We start from the raw sequence: 27,518 nt of genomic DNA on the forward strand, positions 1-27,518 counted from the left end.
ATGTGGGTCCTAGCAATGAATTTTGCCAGCACCAATATAACTACAGGTATTTTCCCCAAACCGCTCCCTGTACTGCCTTACTCTACCAACTTTTTTTTTTTTTTGGGGGGGGGGGGAGGCTGGCCAGAGCCAAGATTCATTAGTACTGTCCAGTTAAGTGTCAATGAATATTGGAAGTTGGGTGGCCCCAGAAAATTTAAGTGGAAGGGAGCCTTGCCTGCTCATTAAAATCACATTGATTATTGACCAGTATGCAATATTCTTGAAACAGATAACTAGTTGCATGATGTTGTATTGAAACCCTTCTCTACTTTTTGAGGATTTGTATTGATGACAGGAAAGGGAGTTCTGGTATTTTTATACTTTCAGACTTATCTGCAGACTTCTACATGACATGCCATGAGATTCTGTTGTCAAAGTTGCATATGCCAAAGTGAGAGGCGTAGTATTGGATTGTTCTTCTTTCTTTTCTTTCCAATAGAATTCAAGTTAATGTAAACAAAGAATAGAAACATGATAGCAGATAAAGGCCAAATGGCCCATCCAGTCTGCCCATCCGCAGTAACCATTATCTTTTCCTCTCTCTAAGAGATCCCACCTACCTATCCCAGGCTTTCTTGAATTCAGGCACAGTCCACCTCTTCCGGGAGATTGTTCCACACATCTACCACCATTTATATAAAAAGTATTTCCTTAGATTACTCCTGAGCCTATCACCTCTTAACTCCATCCTATACCCTCTCATTCCAAAGCTTCCTTTCAAATGAAAGTGACTCAACTCATGTGCATTTACATCACATAGGTATTTAAACATCTCTATCATATGTCCCCTCTCCCGCCTTGCCTCCAAAGTATACAGATTGAGAACTTTAAGTCTATTCCCATACGCCTTATGATGAAGATCACGCACCATGTTAGTAGCCTTCCTGTAGACCAACTCCATCCTTTTTATATCTTTTTGAAGGTACGGCCTCCCAAATTGTACACAATATTCTAAATGAGGTCTCAACAAAGTCTTATATAGGGGAAAGATGGCGACGGGATAGGTAGCCTGTGCGTTTGCTCCCGATAGCATCCCTGAAGCGGTTAAATATTTCTGGAGGTGAATATAATTTCCTACTTTTGAGATGCCCAAGCGAAGAGGGAGAAGCGCTGCTGCGGCCTCGCGGCGCTCCGAGACTCCTGCGGTGGGCAATATTGAGGAGCTTATCCGGCGTATGCAGGGAACGTCGACTCGTTCAGGGCTCCCCCCGTTGGAGACGCTGCCGGAGAACGGCATGCAGCAGCTCTCCCTGGGGCTTGAAACTACCTTCAGCCCTAAAATGCGAGCTCCACCCCTGCTTCCCCGAACAGCCAGTTCCCCGAGGGAAGGGGAGCTTCCGGGAGTCGGAGAGCTTCTTCCTTCAGAGGCAGTGGAGATCAGTCCGGGGGACAGAGATTCGGGTTCCCAGTTTTCTTCTGGGAACCTGAGCATGGAGTTGGAGGCCTCAACAACTGCGGGAGAGGGATTGGTCCAGACTGAACAGTTTGCGGAAGACTTGCCAGTGGGTGAGCACAAGACTTTACATTTTCAATTTCCCCAGTTAAACAAACCCCAGGAAGTAACATTGGATGCCCTGTGGGACTTGGTTGCCACTATTCCTAAAACTCTAATGTCTCAATTAAATCAAGTAGAAGAACGGTTTAATATGTATGACAAGGATATTTCAGAATTACAGAAAATTACCACCGATAATAAATTACAATTAGAAAATCAACAACAGAATATAAACTCTTACAAAGTAGTACAGGAGGCATTAATCAAAGATAATACAAACCTAAGAAGAAAACTTGAATTAATTGAAAATTCCTCAAGAACTAATAATCTTAGATTAATCAATTTTCCAAAGATTCTGCCGTCAATTTCTATGTTTCTAACTCCTAGAGAAATGATTACTCGCTATCTAACGGAAATTTTGGAAGTTTCTGAATCTTCTATACCACCTTTCATTCAGGTTTATTATCTTCCTGTTAAAGACACTAAAGAAAAAAAAAATTCACAAGAAGTAAATCAAGAGCCTTTGGATGTGACAGCTTTATTAGAATCCTCAGATATGGAAGTAGCCATTCCGGCAACTTTGCTTATTTCAGTGGCTCTTACAATGGACAAAACATGGTTATTGAAGCTATATTTTAAAAATAAACAAAGAATTTCTGGGTCTGAGAGTTCAAATGTTTCCTGATTTGACCAGAGACACACAGAGGCGGAGAAAATAATTTTTGATACTGAGACCAGTAATTACTGCTCTGGGTGCTACCTTTTTTCTTCGGTATCCTTATAAATGCATAGTATATTATAAGTCGCATAAATTTGTTTTCTTTGAACCCTCACAACTGACAACATTCCTATCACTGTCAAGGCTGGAGAAAGCTCAAGATGGATAAAATGATAAATGACTTCCTTAGCACAGTTTTACCTATAACTGTTTTTTCTTTTTTTTAACTGATTGCTTAAATTCATTTTTTACTTAATCTTGGATCTCAAATGATGAGGACTTGAGAGAGATTTAAGACAAATCGTTTTCCTGATTTCATATATTATGTTTGAATTAATTTCTTTATTCTTGAATTTTGCTTTCTGTACAAGTATATACTTGATTGTTATATTTGAAAAATTTATAAATAAATAAATATTAAAAAAATGTCTTATATAGGGGCATCAATATCTCCTTTTTTCTACTGCCCATACTTCTCTATATGCACCCTAGCATCCTTCTAGCTTTTGCTGTCACCTTTTCAACCTGTTTGGCCACCTTAAAATCATCATATACAATCACACCCACGTCCTGCTCTTCTGTGTGTGTGTGTGTCGGGGGGCATGCTTATATACCGCTAATGGCCATCTAGTCAGTTTAGGTACCTTTTTGGCACTTATTCGTTGTTACTAACACCTTCTTTCTCTTAGGGCTCCTTTTACTAAGGTGTGCTAGCATTTTTAGTGTGCACTGCATTGCCACGCACTCTAACCCCGCGCTACTTGCCAACAACTAACACCAGCTCAATGCTGGCATTAGCGTCTAGCGTGCGCGCTAAAACTGCTAGCGCAGTTTAGTAAAAGGAGCCCTTACAGCTACAATGTACTTGTCCCAAGTAAATTAGAGAAGTATATCTGAATTTAAGAAAGCCTGAGACAAGAATATTGGATCTCTAAGGGAGAGGAAGGGATAGTTGATGGCATGGTTAGGCAGACTAGACAGGCCATACGGTCTTTATGTGCCTTCATTCTGGAGCTAAATGGGGAAGAACAGAACTACAGTTCCCTGCATGCAACGGGGTAAACCCAGGACTGGATCAACCCTGTCAGGTAAAATCTGGATCCAGCTGGCAACCTGCTCCAGACCCTCATATCATATCTATGTGTATTATAGGGCTTCTGCCTCGCTCTTCCCCCACTCCTACTATATCCAGCATTTATGCCAGAAGTATTTTTTCTTTTGGTCCCATAGAAAGAAGGAAGGGCAGAATATTTCGGATCAGCATCACACGGATGGCAGTGGGTGCAATCTGACCTCTTCTCGTTAAAACATACCTAGCCCCAAACATCTAAATTGTGCCCTGAATGTATTCTAAAATGTTTGATTATGGCAGAAAAACATTCAGGTAATAAGCCCAACCTTGTCCCTTCCACATCATGCTTCCAACACCCCTTGAGATTTAGATGAACTGAGGGTGAACAACATAGAAATCTGTCTAGAAGATAGGTTTCAAAAATAGCAAATTGGAAGAGTTTGTTGAGAAGAAAGTCCATCTATCCCTTTATGTCACTTTTAGGACTTTTTTTTTTTTTTTTTAATGAGCCCCTATAGCGTACCGTCCTTGGATTCTGGAATAAATTGTCACTTGAAATTAAGAATCTAGTTATAGAGATTTCAGATGCCAATGGACAACTTTTTCTTTAAATCAAAATATGGGAAATGATTTAGTTTTGGTCCCCATTTACAAAGCCACTGTAGTGAGTACTGGTGTAGCAAATAAGATATACCCCCCATCCTTTTATAAAACCACGCTAGTGTTTCTAGCACTGGTCACGGTGGTAACAGGCAGCTCCAATACTATGAGCTTCGGAGCTGTTACTGCCATGGCTGGTGCTAATAATTGCACTACAGTTTTGTAACAGGAGGAGGGGGATAGCCCATAGGAACTGGATGGGCTACATCGCATTTGCCGCATGGGACTCCCTACCGTGGCTTTGTAAAAGAGACCCTTAATTAGGCTTGATTTTTTATCAGTATTATTTCCCCCCTCCTTTACTAAGTCATGCTAGCGTTTTTAGCATCGGCCACAGCAGTAACAGTTTGGACGCTCATAGGAATTCTATGAGACTCGGAGCTGTTACCACCACAGCCAGCACTAAAAACGCTAGCATGACTTTGTAAAGGAGAGGGGTTAAATTTTTTTGATCATAAGATTTATTTTATTGTATTTTAGACTGCTTTTTAATAGCATTTAAATTTTGTATTTTTTGTCAATTAGTTTTGTTAAATGACTTACCGTATTTTTTGCTCCATAAGACACACTTTTTTCCCTCAAAAAAGTGGTGAAAATAAGGGTACGTCTTATGAAGCAAATATACAAAAAAAAAAACCCTGGTGGTACCTTTAAATGTTGGAAGTCGGTGGACGGCTGCCTGCTGCTTGTCGGGGCCTGTGACGCATAAGCACGCTAATGCCTGGGCCTGGACATTTCCCTAATTGGGCTGGTCGTTGGTGCTTCGCAGGGCTGCTGTCTGTTGATTACCGGCACATCGGGGCCAGCAGCACACAAGTGCGCTGCTGCGTGAGCGGGCACCACTTCTGAATGGCTGCCTCAGCAGCCCTGCAAAGCACCAGCGACCGGCCCAATTAGGGAAGTGTCCAGGCCCAGGCATTAGCGCCCTTGTGTGCCAAGGGCCCTGACAAGCAGCGGGCAGCTATCCACCGACCTCCAACATTTAAAGGTACCACGGGGGGGGGGGGGGGGGGGCTGGGAGGAATTTAACGGTGCTGGGGGACTTGGATTGAATTTAATGGTGCCGGGGTGTATATAAAAATGATGATTGATTGAGGGGGTGCTGGGTCGGAATTTAAATGTGCTGGAGGTATATAAAAGTGATGATTGATTGGAGGGGCTGGGACAGAATTTAAAGGTGTTGGGTATATATTAGTATACAATTTGGTTCAGAATAGGTTTTTATTTTATTTTCCTTCTCTATATCTGGGGTGCGTCTTATGGTGAGGTGCATCTTATAGAGCGAAAAATACGGTATTTTATCATTATCTTAGACTGCTTTGTAACAGTGTTTTAATTTTGTATTTTTTAAATGACATATTGTGTAGTTTTGTTGTTTCTTACCTTGTACAAGCTTTCTCCTTGAAAAGGCGGGTTATAAATTGCTAAACTACCTTCTATGGCCATAAAAGGCTTCTTATAAAAATTACCCCATGCATAAAAGTATACTTCCTAAAGGTACATGTGTTGGGGTTATAATGCAGTAAAGCAGTAAAGACCCTCCTCTTCAACTGAATTTCTAACTACAAATTACCCCTTGACCCCCTTATATTCCCCCTCCTTTCTGCACTCTCCTGTATTTAAGTTGCTGTATAGTCTTTGAACTGTCCAAAATGTACTTAAGTTGTTGTATAGTCTTGTACTGTCCAAAATATTTTCCATTGTGAATGTTGGCTTGTAACCATTCTGAGCTACTGGGAGGACGGGATAGAAATCGAAATAAATAAATAATGTAGATGGAGCTGGGCAGAGACACAAAGTACACATGCAAATTATAAAATATATTCCTAGGCATACACTTCAGTTATTTTAGCAGGGTTTTGGCAGCTTCTATTTTTATTCTTTTTTTCTTGAATATTTTATTATATCATACAAGGCAGCTTCTATTATGCTGCTTTATAAAGACACATAGATGTGTGTGCCTTTTTGAAATGGCTTCAAAATATGCCTATTTGGTCTCCCAACCTAAACTCCTAAAATTACTTTCTCTGTCAGCAATTCTTAAACCTGTCCTGGGGGACCCCCAGCCAGTCGGGTTTTCAAGATATCCCTAATGAATATGCATGAGACAGATTTGCATGTCTGTTACCTCTATTATATTCAAATCTTCCTCATGCATATTCCTCATGAAAACTCAACTGGCTGGGGGTTTAAGAACCACTGCTCTATGTGCTTCTTAATTTGGGGACTCCTTTTACAAAGCCACAGTAGCAATTCCTGGGACTTAGCCCATTCAACTCTTGTAGGCCGCACTGGGACTTACTACTGCAGCATTGTAAAAGGGGCCCTTGATAATGCCACAGAAGGAAAGACCATTAACAAGGAGGACTGACAGTATTATGCACTGGGCAAAGTTTAAATGAAATTGCTGCTTACACTGTTGGATAAATAATATTTATTCAAAGTACTTTCCAGATACATGTAAGCTTTAATGCTAATGATGTTTTATTACTGATTTCATTTTTTTCCTAGACTTTGTTCTGCTTTTTCTGTAAACCTTAACTTGGCAAAGCGATAGAGAGGAACAAATCTGAAAACAACTAAAAAGACATAAGAGTGCTGAACTGAATACTTTAGGTTTTGACTCGAACACTATATTAACCTTTTTAATGGATGTGTAAAAAAGTGACATGTAAATGGAGCACAATGGGAGATATGACACTATTTCTGGAAAAGGATAAAACATTCAGTTGAATACCGGGCTATTAAAGCAGTTTGGAAACCTTGGATAAACTCAGTCAGTGGTTGTATAATTGGTTATTTAATCCTGACCCTTGTTCACAGCTCAGAGCCAGGAACATTGAGACCTCCTGCCAATCTGAGTGAATGTAGTGACTGTACTCGGCTAGGCCCTAACATTGGAGCCAGGCCGTTTCCTGTGGGCTGGTTTCCACCATGTCTAAGATTTGACATAGTGACAGTAGCTTTTTGTTAGGAAAGGCTGACTGGTACTCAATCCTTTGCAAAATATCTAACAGCTACACAAATATGTGAAAAGAGAAAGTGTATCAGATCCTCCTGGGAAAGTGTAGAGATTTGAAAGAGAAATAGAGACAAGAAAGCAATATGACATGGTACTGTTTCATGAAAGATGTTCCTTAACTTTCCAAATAATAATGAAAAGTGCATGACACAGCCTTTTAATGAAAATTTTGAAACAAAAATTACAGTCACGAAGGTAAAGAGGTCACTTCTGTGCCTTCATATACATTCTGGAGCAGGTTAAGGGGCCTTTTTAATAAGCTGCAGTAAAAATGCCTTTAGGGTCCAGGAAAGACCCTCATAAAAGCATGTTAAGGCTCTGATTCTATAAAGTCTATCTAAAGTTAGGCGCCGATAGCAGCACCAGTTCAATAAAACTCATAGTCCCTCATTATTTCAATTGACAAAAGCAACAATGTGTAATCATCATGCCTCAGTCATACACAAAGGTGACATTGATACGAAATGATATGTAGAGTTCATCTGTACAAGGAGCTTGGTTAGTCATCAAAGTCTACTGAAACCATTGGAGAGGGAAGGCAACAACTCTGCAGTTTTGAATTGCAGTAATATGCAGATGAAATACTATAGCAGCAACTGCAGAAAGCTGCTGAAGTAGAATTGCATGAAGTAGGTGAGGCTTAGCTTTGATTCAAAGTCTCTGAAGGAAAGCACACTAATCTAAAAAAGAAATAAAATGAAACTCATATAGACTGGATAAATGCCTCCAAATGATCCATCTAGCCAGTAGTCCATCTTCACGATGGCCAGTCCAAATCACTAGTACCTAGCAAAACCCCAGAGAGCAGCAACATTCCATGCTACAGATTCAAGGCAAGCAGTGGCTTCCCCCATGTCTCTCTCAATAATAGACTATAGATTTTTCCTTCAGGAAATTGTCCAAACCTTTCTTAAAACCAGCTACAACCTGGTAACATGTTCCACAGCTTAACTATTCTCTGAGTGAAAAAATATTTCTTCCTATTTCCCTGTAACATCAATGAGTGTTCCCTAGTCCTTGTAATTTTTGATGGAGTAAATATTGGTTCACTTGTACCTGTTCTACACCACTCAGGATTTTGTAGACTTCAATCATATCTCCATTCGGCTGTCTCTTTTACAAGCTAAAGAGCCCTAACTCTTTAGTTTTTCTTCATACGAAAGGAGTTCTATCCCCTTTATCATCTTGGTCACTCTTCTTTGAACCTTTTCTAGTTCTGCTATATCATTTTGAGATAAAGTGACCAGAATTGAATGCATAGTAACATAGTAAATGACGGCAGATAACAACCTGAATGGTCCATCCAGTCTGCCAATTTGTTATACCCATTAAAAATACATGAATAAAATCAACTTATCTCTTGACATTTCTGGGTCGTAGACTAAAGTCCACCAGGTATTGTCCTAGGTTCCAAATGCTGAAGTTGCAGTCCAAGCTCACTTCAGCCTACCCAATCATACTGTTTGCAGGATATCTACCATAAGGTTTGGCCAGTAACATCCTCATGTTCCAAATTAGTGGAGTTCCCACTGATGCCCTTCCTAGCCCATCCTACACCAAATCACCACATATGGGACAAAGACTGTGCAAGTCTGTCCATTATCGGCCTTAGTTCTTTAATTTACTCCTTCATTTTCTAATTAAAGATCCTCTATGTTTATCCCACACTTTTTTGAATTTCATCACCATTTTCCTCTCCACCACTTCCCTCGGGAAGGCATTCCAGGCATCTACCACACTCTCCGTGAAAAAGAATTCCCTAACATTGCTCTTGAGTCTTCCTTCCTGCAACCTCAAATTATGCCCTCTTATCATTTTCTCTTTTCTGAAAAAGATTTGGTTCTATATTAATACCTTTCAAGTACTTAAATGTCTGTATCATATCTCCCCGTCTCTCCTCCAGAGTACACATATTTAGGTCTTCTAGTCTCTTCTCATACTTCTTTTGGTTCATACACCTTACCATGTTTGTTGCCTTCCTCTGGACCGCTTTAAGTCTTTTTATATCCTTCACCAGATACGACCTCCAAAACTGAACACAATACTCCAAGTGTGGCCTCATCAATGACCTATATAGGGGCATCAAAACCTTCCTTTTTCTGTTGGTTATTCTTCTTTTTATACAGCCACCGCCTTATCACACTGTTTAGATGCCTTTAGATCCTCAGACACAATCACCCCAAGTTCCCTTTCTCCGTCAGTGCTTATCAGCCTCAAACCTCCCAGCACATATGATTCCCTCAAATTTCTGCCTCCCAAATGAATCACTCTGCACTAGAGAATGACACAGTGGTTGTTACCCACTAGTCGCGGGTAACCCGCCAAAACAGTGACAAAAAAAAGATCACCATGAGCACGGGGATAAGGCCATTCACCACCCCGTGGAGCAGTGAATGGTCTTGTCTCTGCAGTTAAAGTAGTGAGCACGTGTGGTGAACGAGGGTGCGGTCCGGTAGCTCCCTCTCTCCCGCCTTCCATCTGGCCATGCATCTCCCTCCCTTTCCCTTACCTTCTCTTTGTGGCAATTTCTATAAGGCTATGCGTTGTGTTGCAGCCAGAGCCTTGAAGTCATGTCACGAGGAAGAGACTTTTCCAGCAGCCAACGGTGGTCGCGGGAATGGGGCGGTGATGGGGATAAATTTTTTTCCCCATGTCATTCTCTACTCTGCACGTCTTCACATTGAATTTTAGTTGCCAGACGTTAGACCATTCTTCTGACTTTTTCAGATTCTTTTTCATGTTTTCCACTCCCTCCAGGGTATCCACTCTGTTACAAATCTTAGTATCATCTGCAAAAAGGCTAACCTTACCTTCCAACCCTTCAGCAATGTCGCTCACAAACATATTGAACAGAATCTGTCCCAGCACTGATCCCTGAGGCACTCCACTACTCACCTTTCTCTCCTCCAAGCAAATTCCATTAACCACCAGCCTCTGGCGTCTGTCCGTCAACCAGCTTCTAATCTAGTTCACCACTTTGAGCCCTAACTTCAGCCTATGGAGATTGTTTAAAAGCCTCCTATGACAAACTGTGTCAAAGGCTTTGCTGATATCTAAGCAAATTACATCTAGTGCATGTCATTGATCCAAGTCTCTAGTCACCCAAAGAATTCAATCAGATTCGTTTGGCACAATTTACCTTTAGTAAACCCATGTTGGCTCAGATCTTGTAATCCATTAGATTCTAAGAATTTCACTATCCTTTTCTTCAGCACCGTTTCCACTATTTTTCCAATAACTAAAGTGAGGCTTACTGGCTGGTAGTTTCCCGCTTCATCTCTGCAACCACTTTTGTGAAGAGGGAGTGCAAGCGCTTTTCTCCAGTGCCACGGAATCTCTCTTGTCTCTATAGATTCATTGAACAAATCTTTAAGAGGACCCACCAGAACCTCTCGGAGCTCCCTCAATATTCTGGGATGGATCCCATCTGGTTCCATAACTTTATCCACCTTCACTTTTTTAAGTTGTTCATTAACACTTTCTTCCATGAACGAAATACTCAAGGAGAGGTTGCACCATGAAGTGATAACATTCTTGTTAACCATCCCTTTTAAAATAATTCCTAACATCTTGTTTGCTTTTTTGGCCACTGCCACAAATTGGGCGGAAGGTTTCAGTGTATTGTCTACAATGACACCCAGATCTTTTTCTTGGGTGCTGACCTCCAAGATGGACCCTAGCATGGTAACTATGGTTTGGGTTATTCTTCCCAATGTGCATCACTTTGCATTTGTCTATATTAAATTTCATCTGCCATTTAGATGCTCAACCTTCCAATTTCCTAAGATCTGCCTGCAATGTTTCACAATCTGCATACATTTTAACAAATTTGAACAATTTGGTGTCATCTGCAAATTTAATGACCTCTCTCGTCATTCTAATTTCCAAATCATTTATAAATAATTTAAATAGCACTGGTCTCAGAACAGATCCCTGAGGCACTCCACTATTTACCCTCCTCCATGGAGAAAAATGGCCATTTAACCTTACTCTCTGTTTTCTATCTGATAACCAATCCCTATTCCACAACTGACCATTGCCTCCTTTCCCATAACTCTTAGGGCTCCTTTTACTAAGCTGCGATAGCGTTTTTAGCGCATGCAGAATTTTAGTGCATGCTAAACCCACGCTATGCGGCTAGAACTAACGCCAGCTCAATGCTGGCATTAGGGTCTAGTGCATGTGGCAATTCAGCGCGCGCTAAACATGCACTAAAAACGCTATCGCAGCTTAGTAAAAGGAGCCCTTAATTTTCTCAGGAGCCTCTCATGAGGAACCTTGTCGAAAGCTTTCTGAAAATCTAGATACACTACATCAACTGGCTCGCCTTTATCCACATGTTTATTCACACCTTTAAAGAAGCCAAGCAAATTGGTGAGGCAGGATCTCCCTTGGTGAAACCCATGCTGACTCTGTCTCATTAAATCATGTTTGTCTACATGTTCCACAATTTTACTTTTTATAATTGTTTCCACTATTTTGTCTGGCACTGAAGTCAGACTTATTGGTAAGTAATTTCCGGATCTCCCCTGAAACCCTTTTAAAAAATCAGCGTAATATTGACCACCCTCCAATCTTCAGGTACTACAGATTATTTTAGCGACAGGTTACAGATTACTAACAGCAGTTCAGCAATTTCATGTTTGAGTTCTTTCAGTACCCTGGGATGTATACCATCCAGTCCAGGTGATTTATCACTTTTTAACTTGGCAGTTTGGCTTAGTAAATCTTCCAAAAGAACATAAGAATAGCCTTACTGGATCAGACCAATGGTCCTTCCAGCCCAATATCCCATCTTCAAGGAGGCCAATCCAAGTCACAAGTACCTGGCAAGAAACCCAATTGGAACCACATTCTAAATAAATGCGGCATGGACTTAATGATCCTTATAGTAGGGCAAGCTCAGAAGATGGCCACTACATTAAAAACTGAGGTTGATCAATTGTTGAAAGATGTAGCAGAACAGGCTCTGCCTGAAGATGTAGTTTCTAAACTAGACCAGATGAATCAACAATTAAAAGATTTCAGAGATTCCTTAAAGAAAACAAAACTGGAGAAATTTAAAAGGGATGAAAGGGATTACGAACAAAATCGAGTCTATACTTGGGCCTGTAGTTCCAATATTAGATCTGCACATTACAAAGGATGAAAGGTAACCTTTGATACTAGTACGAGTGCTTCTAGTGATGAAGATGCCCGAATCAGTTATACAACAACAAGTCACTCTACACAAGGTAACATACAACCTTTTTTAGGTCAAACCACACACGCCCAAACCAGGCACGGTTTCAACAGGCACCTTTAATCACACATCCTGCACCTCAACAAGGATGACCGAACACTCGCTCACGTCAGAGGTGGCAGTGATTAATATATCATCTAAATCTCTAACACAGACACAAATTAACATATTAGAACAGGGTTTTCCTTCGTACCTACTTTACGAATGGATAAATTTACAATCCAGGAAAGCATGAAGCGATTTTACTAAGAGTAAAGGTATTTTTCAAAAACAACCCTGCACAAGTAGATGAGTCTAGAGTACGGGGCCCCTCACAATGGTTACCCCCAGGGGCAATAGATCCAATCATCAATACTTTTCAAAAATTGGTTATGCAAGAAATACAAACAAACTCTACTCCCCCGGTAAGGAATCAGAATTTATCTAGATCAGAAAGGTTGGCTTTGGTTGAATTACAGAACGACACCTCTCTAGTTATCAAAGCAGCAGACAAGGGGGGCTCGGTAGTAGTGATGGACCGCGACAAGTATATACAAGAAGCAAACAGACAACTCTCTAATATAACTTTTTATGCTCCCATAGATCATAATGCATCTGTCGAGATAAAGAGTGCGATCGATAACATACTAGTAGAAGCCTTGGTGGTAGGTCACATCACCAAAAAAGAGTCTGCTTTCTTGACAGTTCAACACCCTATAACACCAGTACTTTACTTATTACCCAAAATACATAAAAATTTACAGAACCCACTGGGCCGCCCGATCATTTCATCTAAAGGTTCATTGCTTGAACCATTATCGATATATGTGGACACATTTTTGAAACCTCTTGTACCCCTCACTGCATCCCATATCAGGGACTCAACTGATTTTATCCTAAAATTAGATCAATGTGTTATCCTTGAAAGAGAACACATTTTATTAGTGACAGCTGATATAGAAGCATTATACACCAACATTCCACAGGAGAAGGCTTTACAAGTGATTTAAAAAGTCCTAGATCAAAGAGAAGTTCCAGCTCAACCACCTACCTCTTTCATTGTAACATTATTGGAATTTGTTTAAAGAAAAACTTTTTTCTGTTCCAACATCAGTATTTTATGCAAGTGAAGGGAACGGCCATGGGGGCTACGGTTGCTCCAGACGTAACAAATTTATATGTAGCAGCCTTTGAAGAACAGTTTTTACAATCTACCCCCTGGAAATCAAAAATCATAATATGGAAACGCTTTATAGACGATGTTTTCATTGTCTGGAGAGGAGATAGAGTTCAATTAGAAGAGTTCTTCGTTTGGATTAACCAATGTGACAATAATTTGAAATTCACTTTTCAATCTCATCCAAATCAAACTTGTTTTCTGGATCTTTTAATAACTCTCACACCTGAAGGGTTTACTCATACTATCTTTAGGATACCCACAGACAGAATTAATCTGTTTACGTCAAAATATCCCAGTGGGACAATTTTTACATTTGAAAAGGATTTGTTCCATGCCTTTGGAATTTGAAACACAAGCTGACATCTTAAATCATAGGTTCTTAGCACAGGGTTACCCTTTGTCAATTATTAAAAGAGCATACAAGCGGGCCAAATGGGCAGAAAGATCGTACTTGTTACAACCCCATAAGAAATTGGCTAATAATCGGGTAACTTGTGTGCTACCCTATACGGCTGGAGTACAGATGATTAGAAAGAGCATTCTGAAATTTTGGCATGTAGCACAATTTCATCATATTTTCCAAGAGCCACCAGTTTGCATATACTAGAGGTAGGAATTTAAAAGAAATTTTATCACCTTCATTTCTTCAAGCCCCCATTGAAATGGCAATACCATTAGGTCACTTTCCCTGTGAATGGTGCAGTTTGTGCAGTATTTCTTTGGCAGGGAGATTTTTACAATTAAATGGACAAACCATCACCTTAAATCATACATTAACATGTGTAACACCACAAGTAATATATGCAATATGGTGCCCTTGTGGTCTTGTTTACTTTGGTTAAACAGCACGCATCTTGAAGCTGCGATTGATAGAACATAGATTACGCTTTAGACAGGCCCGTTAGTTGCACATTGTTTAGAGCTGAATCACAGCTTTGAAGACTTACGGTTCACAGTTCTCAAGAAGGTTATTAGATCTGAAAGAGGGGGTGACATCAATTCTATTCTTTTAAAAAAGAAAAACGGTGGATATTTAGTCTACAAAATTTAACACCTTTAGGTTTAAATAGGGAATGGGATCTATAGTTCATGGCTTTTTTGCCACCGATGATTTTTCATCAGCCACACCCCTTAATTCTCTAATGGAGGCATCCCTATTGTTAAGGCATTCCACCTGTTTTGCATTGTTATCTTTAATAGCATCATGTTTTCAATAGTATCCATTCAATAGCATTCAACAGCATTCATATTTTTAATAGCATCAATTTCATAAATAATATTCCTATATCCTCTAATATTTATAATGGCTCTTGGGAAGTTTGAGGAATTTTGAGTCTTTTTCGAGTTATTTTTGTTTGAAGATGAGACGACAGTTTTAATAGTGCCACATACCTTCAATGATAGCCGTTTAGGTTTTTTCCTTAGTACGACATTTGTAAGTCATATGCTACATTTAATTGATACTAGTTATTTTACAATCTTCCTCCTCTTTTGGTTCCGTCTTTTATGTTATTCTATTGCCATCGGCATTAGTTGCAGACGTTTGAGTTCTCAGTGACATCTCCTACGCGATCATGTGGCTATGTTTTTAATAGCTGTAGACGATTATGTCCATTATATCATTACATTGTTACCAGCATTAGTTGAGATGTTTGAGTCCCTAGTAACGTCTTTCACGCCATTACATAGTCACGTTTTCAACAGCTGTAGATGATCGCGTTAAAGGCTTAGTAGGAACCTTTATATAGAACATTCAGTTTGGGCGCTCACATTACATCAACGAGGATGAGTAACTAAGTAGGTAAGATAGTTCGCTATTGGGACCTTCATTTTATTTAACAACATTTTTGTATACATCTTTTATTGAGATTTTCAACATAAAAAGTAGTTGTACATGCTAATAATATCAATTGAAATTTTAATGGAAGGTAACAGAACTATGCACGCTGTTTGTCCTGACAGTAACAGGAAGCAAGGGCCCTATTGAATGAGGCGGGAGGTATTTTGGAAGATTTATTTGTGCATTTTTCTGAGTACGCTGAGTTGTAGTCATCTCTCCAACTAAGGGTGTTTGAAATAGAAGGTAGCAACTTTTACAAAATTGATAAAGTTCTTATTCAGTTGTTAGCTTAAAGTGCAATATGTAGTTTCTTACTGTAGGAAAGTTCTTATACATACATACATACATACATACATACATACATACATACATATATATACACACACACACACACACATATACATACAATTTTTCTTTTTCATTTTTTCTATTCATTTTTTCTATTCATTTCTTTTTTTCTGTTTGTTTTTGTTCTTTTAGTAGTACAGCAGCAATATTGACCCCGATGAAGGCTAGTCAGTAGCTGAAACGCTCTAAAATAGTTTGAGTGTCGGGTAGTTCACAAACCCACCAACATTGGTTTTGGCCAGGTAGCCATTAAGATATGTGTTGCTGTTCTTCTCTAACATACTGAATCATATTTGATAGACTGATTGAATTAATTTGAATGTTAGATATTATAATTAAATTTACTAGTAAATTGATAAGTTGAATAAAACGACTTCAATTTACAATATTATAATGATAAGTTGAATTACATAATTTTAAGTTAGGACATTAAATTAAATTAAGTTAACAACATACAATATATTTATTAATTAACTTAAATAAAAGATAGGGATAGGCCTTGCACTCTTAGATAATTAATTATTTAATAATTTTTTAACTCAATTAAATAATATAATTAATAATAAAAAAAATTTGAGGTAGGAAGGAGGTCTGAAGTAAATGATTATATTACATGCATTCAGGATGAAGACTTGAAATAACATCTAAGTTATAAAAGGTCTCTTTACTGAGAACCATGCATCCTTTATGATACTTCAGCCTCTTAATTTATACAATGGGGTAAACATGTTAATAAATTGATTGCTCTCTATATGATAAAAAATGGGTTTCAGTGATGATAGATAATTTACGAAAAAGTAATCAGACACCGATATGTAGCAAATGAATTTATTGAATTAGATTTTGTACAATTATCCTTTATAACCCCCCCTTTTTTCTTGATGACAACTGTTGTGGGTTGGATAATTTAGGTAATGATCCGATTTTTTGTGGGGTAAGAAACCCAATTAGTAGCTGCATTCCATGCTACCAATCCAGGGCAAGCAGTGGCTAAGTCCATAGTCTGTCTCAACAGCAGATTATGGACTTTTCCTCTAGTAACTTGTCCAAACCATTTTAAAAACTTTCTATATTAACTGCTCTTACCACATCCTCTGGCAATGCATTCCAGAGCTTAACTATTCTCTGGATGAAAAAATATTTCCTCCTATTGGTTTTATTTTTCTATAACTTCAACGAGCATCCCATAGTCTTAGAAAATTTTGATGCAGTAAAAAATAAAAAAATCGATCTACTTATACCCGTTCTACACCACTCAGGATTTTGTAGACTTCAATCATATCTCTATTCTGTCTCTTTTCTAAGCTAAAGAGCTCTAACCTCTTTAGTCTTTCCTCATATGAGAAAAGTTCCATCCCCTTTATCATCTTGGTCATTCTTTGAACCTTTTCTAGTGCTGCTATATCTTTTTTGAGATAAGGAAATCAGAATTGAATACAATACTCAAGGTTAGGTTGCACCATTGAGCAATGCAGAGGCATTATAACATTCTTAATCTTGTTTATCATCCCTTTTCTAATAATTCCTAGAATCTTGTTTGCTTTTTTGGCCACCGCTGCACATTGGGCAGAAGGTTTCGGCAGATTGTCTATGATGACACCCAAATCTTTTTCCAGATTCATTAAGATTTCTTTCAGTTCTTCTGCATCATTACCCTTGAAAACCATTAACAGTTCAGGTAGATCTCTTATATCTTCTTCCGTAAAGACCAAAGCAAAGATTTAATTCAGTCTCACCACTATGACCTTATCCTCCCTGAGCACCCCTTTTGCTCCTTGATCATCCAGTGTTCCCATGGATTTCATCACAGGTTTTCTGCTTCAGATGCACCATAAAAAATTGTTACTATGACTTTTTGCCTCTTGGCTTTCTTTATCAATGCTTTGCATCTAACTTGCCAGTGCTTATGTCTCTTCTTTTTTTCATTTGACTCCTTTTTCCATTCTTTAAAGCAGGGGTGTCCAACCTGCGGCCCCCGTGAAGTATTTTGTGCGGCACCGGTCGAAGGTGATGCAGTGTTTTCCTCTGCTGCCCCCAGGTGTTTACCGTCTTGCCGGCTCCCTCCTCTGTCTTACTGCAGCGTTTGTGCGGCCCCAGAAACATTTTTTTTGGCCAATGCGGCCCAGGGAAGCCAAAAGGTTGGACACCCCTACTTTAAAGGATGTTTTCTTGACTTGATAGTGTCTTTCTCTTCACCTTTTAACCATGCCAGCTTTCGTTTTCTCTTCTTTCCACCTTTGTTCATACATGGTATACATCTAGTCTGGGCTTCCACAATAGTATTTTTAAATAACATCCATACCTGGTTTATAGTCCTAACCTTTGCCACCAATCCATTTAACTTCTTTTTACCCATTTTCCTCATTTTATCATAGTTGCTCTCTCAAAAATGAAATGTCACTACAGTAGATTTCTTTAGCAATGTCACTCCAGATAGCTCAAATTTGATCATGTTATGATCACTGTTTCCCAATAGACCCAACACAGTTACCTCCTTTACTATGTCCTGCATTTCGCTAAAGACCAAATCTAAAATAGCTCTCCTTCTTGTCAGTTCCTGGACCAGTTGCTCCAAGAAGCAGTCATTAATGATGTCTAGGAATTTTACCTCTAAATTAATGATGTCTAGGAATTTTACCTCTTTATTCTCTCTGGCACTCCCTGATGTACCATTTATCCAGTCAATGTTGGGGTAATTGAAATCACCACAAACCTACATTCACCCTCATGTATAAAAACAGCACAACTAGCCTGGTCAAAAGAACTCCAATCAAAAAAAAGACTACCACATAAAAAAAAGAAAAACATGAGAGAAAAAACAGATGTGCTCCATAGGTCTAAAAGAACTCCCATTCTCTTCATGGACTTATAATTCTTCCATAAACAGCATCTCAGAAAGTTAATTCACATATTGCAGTATCTCAAACAGTTTATAGTTCAATCCAGGTAAGTTGTTAGTGTTTATATATCATGCACAAAACAACCAAATAAATCAATACTTAGCTTGAAGCATTATTTCAGGTGCCATGCCTCTCTATAATCATGTTTTAAAACCAAACCACTTCACCAGTATCAATATTCATGTCAAGATTTCACAGGAGTTTCTGTTTTGCCGTCTAGGCTATCTCAGGAATTTTCCATTTAAAACAATTATTCCCTGCACCATTATCTCAACCACACATTGCAACTTCAGAACTCTGCTTGCATCTTAGGTCCTGCGTGTTGAACTGGGAGTATTTCTGAAAATCTGGATTTCAGCTTTCTATTTAAGAGCTTAAATTTGGCTTCCAGAACCTCCTTCCCACATTTTCCTATGTTATTGGTATGTATATGTACCAAGACAGTCGGCTCCTCCCCAGCACTATCTAAAATCCTATCTAAGTGATGTGTGAGATCTACCACCTTCTCTCCAGGCAGGCAAATGACCAGGCGATCATCATGCATATAGCCACTCACCTATCTACATGCCTAATGATCGAATCACCAACTACAACAACTGTCCTAACCCGTTCCTCCTGAGCAAAAGCTCCTGGAGACACATCCTCAGAGCAAGAGGATATTGCATCACCTGGTGGATAGGTCCTGGCTACAGGATTACTTCCTACACCAGGGTGATGCTCTCCTTTTAGGAGACCTCCCTCCTCCTGGTCTGGCAGAATGGTGGGACTTATCTACAGCATCCCTGTAGATTTCCTCTATGTACTTCTCTGTCTCCCTCAGCTCTTCCAAGTCTGCTACTCTAGCTTCAAAGGAATGGACTCATTCTTTGTGAGCTAGGAACTCTCTGCAGCAAGCACACACGTATAACTTCTCACCAACTGGAAGATAATCACACATGTGACAGTGCAAAAGAAGAGAGGGTACCTAGACTGATCTATTTGGTCTAAATCATTACGCTCTATATCATCTGCAAATACAATACAATCCATGTATTTTCTATATCACAAAGCATTATGGACACCTCACAAACTTAAAACTGCTGGCCTTCTACCTACTAGCATCTGCTGGAATTGTGAGACTCAGTCAGGTTCATTAATACACATGATGTTTGAGTGTTCCTTAGTACGCTCCTTCTGGTTAGATATATGGAATATAGTGAAAAAAATTTTCAGATAGATTGCAATTTATCTTTATCTATTGTGATGTTTAAATCTCACTCTCCACATATTAGATTAATAGATTCTGATAAGAAACTTTTTGACATACTATTGATAATTGCGCAGAAAGTGATTCTCTCCAATTGGAAGTCTTCAAACTCACTTCATGTCCAACAATGGTAGAATTCAGTTTTGCAACATCATAAATTTGAAATAGCTTATCGAAACATAGAGGTCAGATTAAATCTACAACCATATCTTGGTCTCCTTTAGGCACATATTTGCAATCTTCCAATGTATAAATTTGCTCATCTCATACTTATTACTGGATTTTTCTATTGTATTGCTGAAATATAGTGTACCTTGCAATATGCCTCTGTATATTTTATTTTCTTTATTTTATGTTACTGTTCTTTCTGTTTGTAACAAAAATTCAATAAATTTTCATGGAAAAAAAAAAAAGAAAGACAATTATAGGTAAGATTTAATTTTTCCTTCCTTATCATCTGAACAGATCAGTCCAGAACTTGTGGGATGTAGCAAAATAGTTCACTAATAGGGTGGAAGTAAATGTGCACAAGCTGATCAGCATACCATATATACTCAAATATAAACTGAGATTTTTGGGTCCAAAAAATGGCCCCAAAATGGGGCGCTCAGTTTATATTCAAGTCATCCACAGATGTGCACCCTCTGCCTACCGCCCTCTTGGACACATTGCAGGCCTCCCCTGGGCCTGCCTTGAGCCCGGGTGGTCCTGCAGTGAGCCAGGACAGAAACAACCTTTACCCAGTCCTATTCCAACCAGCTTTGCACCCCCAACCCCTCTTTGACCCATTGCAGGGTTTCCCCAGGCTTGCCTTGAGGCCTGGTAGTCCAGCGGTAAACTGGGATAGGAGTGAATATTCAAGTATATATGGTAACTCCTAGCATAAGAAATACCAGAACAGTAGATTAGGGGCCTAAAAGGAAAAAAGTCTCTGAAGAATGTCTCGAAAACCACCCTCAGAGAAAACATGATTGAAAAAATTTCTTATTGTGCATCACACAGAATCTGTAATAAGAATCCCCTCCAAAAAGATGAATGACTCTGAAGGCTTGCAGGCACTACAAGAAGAGAACCAATCTATACATCTTAAATGTTTATCAATATTTGAGAGAAGAAGGGAATATAATAAAGAAATCCTTCAAGAGGTTGAACAAATCTGCTCAGGGTTAAAAAAGATCAAGATGCTAAGTTGACTGGAAGCACAGTTAGAGAGGGCAGCTGAACTGCATATTTGCAGGATACAGCTGTGAGACACACTGTACTAAATTAAAATCAGTGACCAAAAACAAAATGTCTTTTTTAAAAAAAATAACTTTTCTAAACGTGTTCGCCCTTAGGCCCTGATTCTATAAAGTCCGCCTAAAAACCCAGAAATGTCCTCTCTTTGGAGGACTGTCAGCGTGTCTGGACAGATTTTCAAAACCTGGCAGTTTGTCCGGGTTTTGGAAGGCTCCAAGCTTGGGGCTGTGTCTGGAGGACCTCTGAGCATACACAGATGTGACACAATGACATCATACACCACACTCATGTGTGCATGCGTGTGACATCATCATGTCACATCCGTGCATGCTCAGAGGCCCTCCAAACGTGGCCTGGACTCGGAAGGAGAAGAGAAGTTTGTGTGGGACTGTGGTTGGGGCAGAATGGGGCGGGGCCAGATGTCCTTTTTCTTGAAATCTTGCAACCCTAGGAAAAAAAGTGAATGGCTTGCTGCAAGCTTAGGTAAACAACTGGCAGCAAATAATGGTGGGTAGACCTGGTGGGGGGTAGGAAAAATGGCTGAAAGAGCATATGAGCAACAGGATAACACTAGAAAAGAGAGGTAAAGAATGCATGCACTTGTTTGTGTTTCTGTGTCGCTGAAGAGGACAGTCTCATATAAATAAAGCTTCCCTTTGGAAATCAGGGCTGAAAATGGAAAGGTTCATTGGTACCTGTGCACAAACTAAGTGGTACTAATGAAGTAAGTTTTTAGCTCAAGGAATCTACCCTGTTATTACTTGGGTAAATTCTTTGAGCAGTGTCCTAATACTACCTTCTCTATGCCTGTATCTTTTCAGAACAATATGAAAACCCAGAATAGGGAAAACTGCAAAAACAGATAAAACCAAAAAGTTCCCCCTAACCCAAAAGAACAAGATGGAGCATAGAGACAGCCGAACCAGCCAATCAGCCTACTGCTAATGAATTAGTGTGAGTGGGATACCCTTAGTCTCACAGCCTGCATATGGGAACAAGTCCCTAAAGCATCAGCTGTCACAATCAAAACCCACAAGAGTATTTACTTGTGAAACATCCCTCGGTTACCCAACTGAATTGAACTAGTGCACAAAAAGTGCTTAGTGAAAAAAAGTGAGAAATAAACCCAAAAATCACTAAAACACAGTGGAATGATTTGTGTGTTTCTATCCCCCATCGGGGGTAAATAGCGTCCAAAATCAACCGGGCTGGCTCAAGAACGAGCAAAATCAAAAAGAGAGTACTTAGCTTCTCCATAAGTCCAAAATGCGGAATAACCAGCTTGAAATTGACCCGTCCAACAGGGCTCCGTTTCGAAGGGAAAACCCCCCTTCCTCGGGAACCAGATGTGAAGTCGAACTGTGCTCTCAGATACTAGCCGAAGAATGAAAAGTCCGGAATGAAGATGGCTGTATCTTTTCAGAAGCATACAAAAACCTAAATATTTTATTTTGCTTTTTCCGTTTGTGAGCCTTGTTACTTAACATTTCACTGCCCCAGATACAGAATAAGTATCTGTCTAGCCCCCCCCCCCCCCTTTTACTAAACTACGATAGCAGTTATTAGCGCAGGGAGTCAAGCTGAATGCTCTGTGCTGCTCCAAACGCTCATAGAGTTCCTTTGAGCATCAGAAGCAGCGTGGAACATTCAGCGTGACTCCCTGCGCTAATAAACCACTTTGTAACCACACAGAGAACATGGTATACCAAGTCCCATCCCATTTACCTTTTTTTTTCACTTGTAAAACTTTGTAAATTTACATCTTGTACACATTGCTCTTAAATTTCACTCTTGAGCAAGTCCACTTTAAGCTCTGGTATGTACCAGAGGCAATGGAGAATAAAAATGAATTGCCCAGCTTCCCTGATACTTGGTTCACAGCTGCAGAGCTGCCAAGTTACCCAGCTCCGGGGTGAGGGGGGGGGGAAAGATCTTTTGGTGAGACCTGTTTTTGAATTTATATCCCAATTCAGTGTTTTATTTGTGATCCCAGATACCACCAATTGAAACCACCAGTGGACCAAAATAGGGTTGAGGAAATGCAGGACTGGGTTTCCCTTTTGAACTGGGTCATTGGCTGCTCTCCAGCTCTACCATTAAGCTTCTCCATATAGCCACACATATACATCCCTTTCATTCACTCAAATATACTGTACTAGTATTTAAGCCCATTTCATTAACGGGTGCTAGAATAGATGTGTAGACTTTTAGCACAATGGGTCGCAGAGGCGTTTCTTTCTTTCTTACTTTATGTTTTTATCTCTCTCCCTGCCCCCTTTCTTTCTGTCTCTGTCCCCCTGTGTGTCTCTGTCTCTTCCTTGGCCCCCTGTCTTACTATCTCTCTCCCTGGCTGTCTGTCAGTCTTTTTTTGTTTCTGTATCTTCTCCCTTCATGAGTGTGGGGCAGTTGTAGGCGCGCAAGCGCACTCCTTCCGGCCACGGACATACGGAACACACAGGTAGGAGTGCGCATGCGCCGCTTAGGGTTTTATTATGTAGTCATTAAGCCCCTTACATTAACTGGTGCTAGAATATATGTCTGTCTGTCTTCCTCCCGCTGACTCTCCCTAGCCCCCTTTCTCTGTCTGTCTTTCTGTCCCTCTCCCTGCCCCTGTGTCTTTCTTTCTTTCTGTCTCCCTCCCTCCCGCTGTCTGTCTGTCCTTTTTCCCCATTTCCCTGTGCAGCAGCATTTCCATTCCACTTCCCTATGCAGTATTTCCATCCCAGCAGCGGTATTTCCCTTCCCCTCCAAGTCCCTGTATAGCAGTAGCAACATTTTCTCCCACCCCCCTTTCTGTTCTCTTACCGCGATCTGCTCTTCTCTTACCTGCTCCGTTCAGCCCCACCCCTTCTTTTACTGCCGTTGTTATGCTGATCTGGCCTGCTCCTGACCCTCCCACCGCCGACAAACCTCCGGGCTCCAGCCGCATAGGCAGCACTTTAAACACGCTGCTTCGCAGCCTTCTACTGCCGATTTCCTCTCCCGCGTCTGTCTCCGATGATGTCATCAGAGACACGGCAGAGGAAATCGGCAGTAGAAGGGTGCGAAGCAGCGTGTTTATAGTACTGCCTACGCAGCTGGAGCCGGGAGGTTTGTGGAGGGTCAATGGGCGGAGTGGGGCTGCTCTCCACCACTCGGTTGCTGCCACTGCCCCACAGGGCCGCGAATATGGGTCAGTTGTAGTCGTGCATGCGCACTTCTTCAGGCCAAGGACATACGGAACATGCAAGTGGAAGTGCGCATGTGCGGCTTAGGGTTTTATTATAGAGATACCTTTGTACACAGAGACATCAGCTATATATTTTCGCTAGCCAGGGTCCACTAAACAGTTGTGGCCCACTCTGCTAGGTGGCTTAAACTTCTGCAAGGCATGCTTCCAATGTGGGATAGCCCTACAGGGGGTGCTTGGCTCAGAATAAACCCATAGCACTGAACAAGAATGACACCCAGAATACAGAACAGAGCACAAATTGAGTCAAAATGGCTTGAATGCAAAAATAATGATTTATTGTCTAGGTCTTTCAAGACAAATATTTTCCAGAAAAAATAATGCACTAAAAAGACAAAATACAAAAGCAAAACAATTAGCAAGGTAAATGCAAACTTTCAATAAAACAAAATGTTTTAAGCACACCACTGCAGTACTGTCTGGGTTCCACAGGCTTTTCACAGCAGGAGAGTTACCACACCTTGGCTTGAGTAAAGCCAAAGCTGTTTCATGGCTTTTTCCCAAACTCTCAGGTAGATAAAGAAAACTAGTTTGCAGTTGCTTCTGATTGAAAAAGAAAACAAATAATCCAAAATTAGTACACAGTAATGTTCCATAAGCTTATTTCATTGTTCCTTCCAGTTCTCAAAAAAGGAGAGACCAAAACAAAAAACAAGAAGAACTTTTGCAGCAAAAAGAAAAGGCTTCATGCACAGTTCAATCAATCCTTGATCCCCTTAATCACCACAGCCCTATGGTTGCTGGAAACACACAGTTCGAAAAGGAACCCTCTCACCTCCAGCACCTATAAGTGGTTGATACAGAACAGTTCACTTCCTGGTTTAAACATCACAAAAAAACAAACAGGTAAGTCCTTTTAATATAGCACACTTTACACAGCTGGACTAGACTAGCAGACCTCCATTTGTTTTGGAAGCTCATTCTCAGATATAAACTCCTCTGCTATTTCCATACCTTCTAAGGTATTGACCAGCTCCAGTTCGGGCTTAGGGATATCCTCCTCCAGCTCAAGCATTTCCCAATCCTTCCTAGGGTTCAGCTGGGCTCCACCATCAGGCAAGTTGTCAGGCTCTTGTATGTTTCTCTCCAGAGACTGGTCTGTTCATTGTCTCTTCCTCTGCTCAGAGAGGAATTCCTTTTTATCTCTACAGAAACCATGCCCACACCTAGGTACTGCTGGAATGGTCCAAGGCTCCCCTTCAGAAAATAAACAACAAAAACTTTTGCAGCAAAAAGAAAAGGCTTCTTGCACAGTTCAATCAATCCTTGATTCCCTTAATCACCACAGCCCTATGGTTGCTGAAAAAACACAGTTCGAAAAGGAACCCTCTCACCTCCAGCACCTATAGGTGGTTGATACAGAACAGTTCACTAGACTGAGCTGGACTACACTGAGCATTGTTAGCAGACCTGCATTTGTTCTGGAAGTTCATTCTCAGAGATAAACTTCTCTGCTATTTTCATTCCTTCTAAGATATTAACCAGCTCCAGTTAAGGCCTGTGGATATCCTCCTCTAGATCAAGCATTTCCCAATCCTTCCTAGGGTTCAGCTGGGCTCCACCATCAGGCAAATTCTCAAGCTCTTGTGTGCTTCTCGCCAGAGACTGGTCTGTTCGCTGTCTCCTCCCCTCCTTCCTCTGCTCAGAAAGAAACTCCTTTTTATCTCTAGAACACATGTGTGAAACATGTGTGAACATAAGGTCTGTGGGCCGAATCCTGCCCATCTGGCCTTTTTATGTGGCCTGCGGCAATGCTTCTCACAGCCCAGCATGTTCTCACGCAGTCTACCTGGGCGGAAACAGGAAGTTGTGCGTCATTGGAGACAGACGCGACAGGCAAAAAGCAGGAGGGGGAGCCACGTACAACACTGCCGAATCACTGAGGCCGGCAGACTCCTTGGCTTGGCGGCAACATCAGACTGGCACCGGAGGGAAAACACGCCGGGCTATGAGGAGAGAGGGACTGGCGCTGGAGAGAAAGACATGCTGGGCTGTGAAGAGAGCGAAATGAAGGGAGAGAGGTTGGACCTGGGGTAGTGTGGAAAAAGAGGGAAAAAGATACTTGAAGGGAGAACCGTTGGGCAGTGGTGTACCTAGCATATGTGACATCCGTGGCCCATCAATTTTTGACCCCCCCCCCCCATCTGTATGAAAAACATGATTTTTAGTAACAAGCTACACGTCACACATGAATACCTAGGAAAAGGCAGCATCTTACATACTGCAGTGAGCAGTACAACATCAATACACCCATTGTAAAACTAAACAAGCCAGGCTAGTACAGATCAATCTTACACCATCAATCCTAACAGAAAACCATGTCTTTGGAACACACAGAACACAGAAAACACCTTCGCCTAGTATGGAATATGTCATCACAAACTAACCCCTCCCCCTTTTACAAAACTGTAGTATGGATTTTAGCCACGGTGGTAACAGCTCATAGAATTCTGAGCATCAGAGCTGCTACCACCAAGGCTGGTGCTAAAAAACGCTCCACAGTTTTGTAAAAGGGGGGATAAAATAGAAATACATAGACAAAAGTTAAATTGAACCAGCAAGAAGCTGGACTCTGTATACAATGCAACACCACAGAAACAGTGACACATGTCTCCTAAAGCAATAAATAAATAGAAAATTTTTGTTCTACCTTTGTCTTCTCTGATTTCTGCTTCCCTCATCTTCTTGTTACTCTCTTCCTTCCATCCACTGTCTGCTGTCTCTCTGCCCCTATATGGCATCTTCTCTCCTTCTATGCCCCTTCCAGAAATCGTATGCCTCCCCCTTCCATCTCTCCTTTCACCCCCATTGGTCTGGCATTTCTCTCCTCTCCTTCCCTCTCCCACACCTCTCTTCTGCAATCCCTTTCTTCCCTCATTTTACTTTTCAATTTATTTTCTGCATCCATCTACATTATGTTCTTACTACCCTCTCATCAATTTCCTTTTTTACTGTCTACCTACAGCTCGCCACCTCTTTCCCTCACCCCCTCCAGTATTTCCCTAACTCAATCCCTTTCCCCCCATCATGTGCCCTCTTTCTCTACCCCTTCCATCTAGCTAAAGACGCACTGCCTGGGCTTTGCAGTCCCCAGTTATGTCTCTAGCAGGATATATATTTCAAATCTGATATATTCTAATGACAAAATAGAAATAAAATGATTTTTTTCTACCTTTTGTTGTCTCTGGTTTCTGCTTTTATATTCATTTCACTCTTTTCCTTCCAGCGTCTGCCCTGTCTCTTCAATCCAGCATCTGCCCGTTCCATCTATTGTTTGCCCCTTCCAGAAACTGTCTGTCTCCCCCT

The 27,518-nt window shown here is 40.6% G+C and overlaps 1 protein-coding gene across 1 annotated transcript in view; it reads right to left on the reverse strand.

Moving 5' to 3' along the window:
* The window catches only part of SOX5 (SRY-box transcription factor 5), an 845,257-nt gene that overhangs the window by 453,415 nt on the left and 364,324 nt on the right, over positions 1-27,518 (reverse strand).

This window comes from Geotrypetes seraphini, chromosome 7, assembly GCF_902459505.1.
Source record: "Geotrypetes seraphini chromosome 7, aGeoSer1.1, whole genome shotgun sequence".
Lineage (NCBI taxonomy): Eukaryota > Metazoa > Chordata > Amphibia > Gymnophiona > Dermophiidae > Geotrypetes > Geotrypetes seraphini.